The sequence below is a fragment of the Mastomys coucha genome, unplaced genomic scaffold, assembly GCF_008632895.1.
Source record: "Mastomys coucha isolate ucsf_1 unplaced genomic scaffold, UCSF_Mcou_1 pScaffold12, whole genome shotgun sequence".
NCBI lineage: Eukaryota > Metazoa > Chordata > Mammalia > Rodentia > Muridae > Mastomys > Mastomys coucha.
The window spans coordinates 1,651,916-1,652,530 of NW_022196894.1; the positions used below are offsets into that span (position 1 = coordinate 1,651,916).

A 615-nucleotide genomic window follows, 5' to 3' on the forward strand; every position below is an offset into this window, starting at 1 on the left:
CTGCTTCATGTCTCTTTTTCTCCCATTGGACCACCACATACTTGCACACTGAGGTGGCTCCTGCTGCAGGCTGGCCATGTGGCTGGTGGGTCCTTTGGTGACATCCTCTATTTGCTCTGGGTGGCATGGTGACGTGGTGTCTATGGCCTTTCTTGTGCCATGTGCTGGAGGGCAGGTCTGTGGGTGGCATGGTGGTCTGTAGGTCTGTCTGTCTTCCTCTTCCTGTGCTATCCTGCCTGGATTTGATTTTATTTTTATATGTACTAGGCATAAAACAGCTTTGGGCACCAAGCCAGGCATCAAGCTAGGATGAACAAAGGCCTGCCGTCTGCTCTGCCCCTGACTGGTAGAAGACCACCACCACCAACAAGGGGCCTCTTTGCCCATTGCCAGGGAGGTCAAAGCCTATCTTTTACCCTCTCAAATTGTCTTGGTTCATCGCAAGGCACATCAGATTGACCACTCTGTCATCAGTAGAGGCAATGATCCTGGCCACATGGCAGCCTGTCAAGCTGCCCTTTCATCCTTTACAGCTCACCCCACCTACCTTTCCCACTCACCAAGTTACGTAGGTCTGAAGAAAATGTGCTAAGTTAAATAAATACAAGTTATGAA

The 615-nt window shown here is 50.2% G+C and overlaps 1 non-coding gene across 1 annotated transcript; it reads right to left on the bottom strand.

Annotated features, from left to right (window-relative positions):
* Positions 1 to 254: 254 nt before the first annotated feature.
* Positions 255 to 398, bottom strand: LOC116086696. Its single transcript, XR_004117067.1, has one exon. It is a non-coding gene; the product is annotated as a small nucleolar RNA SNORA48 (small nucleolar RNA).
* Between the last annotated feature and the right edge of the window lie 217 nt (positions 399 to 615).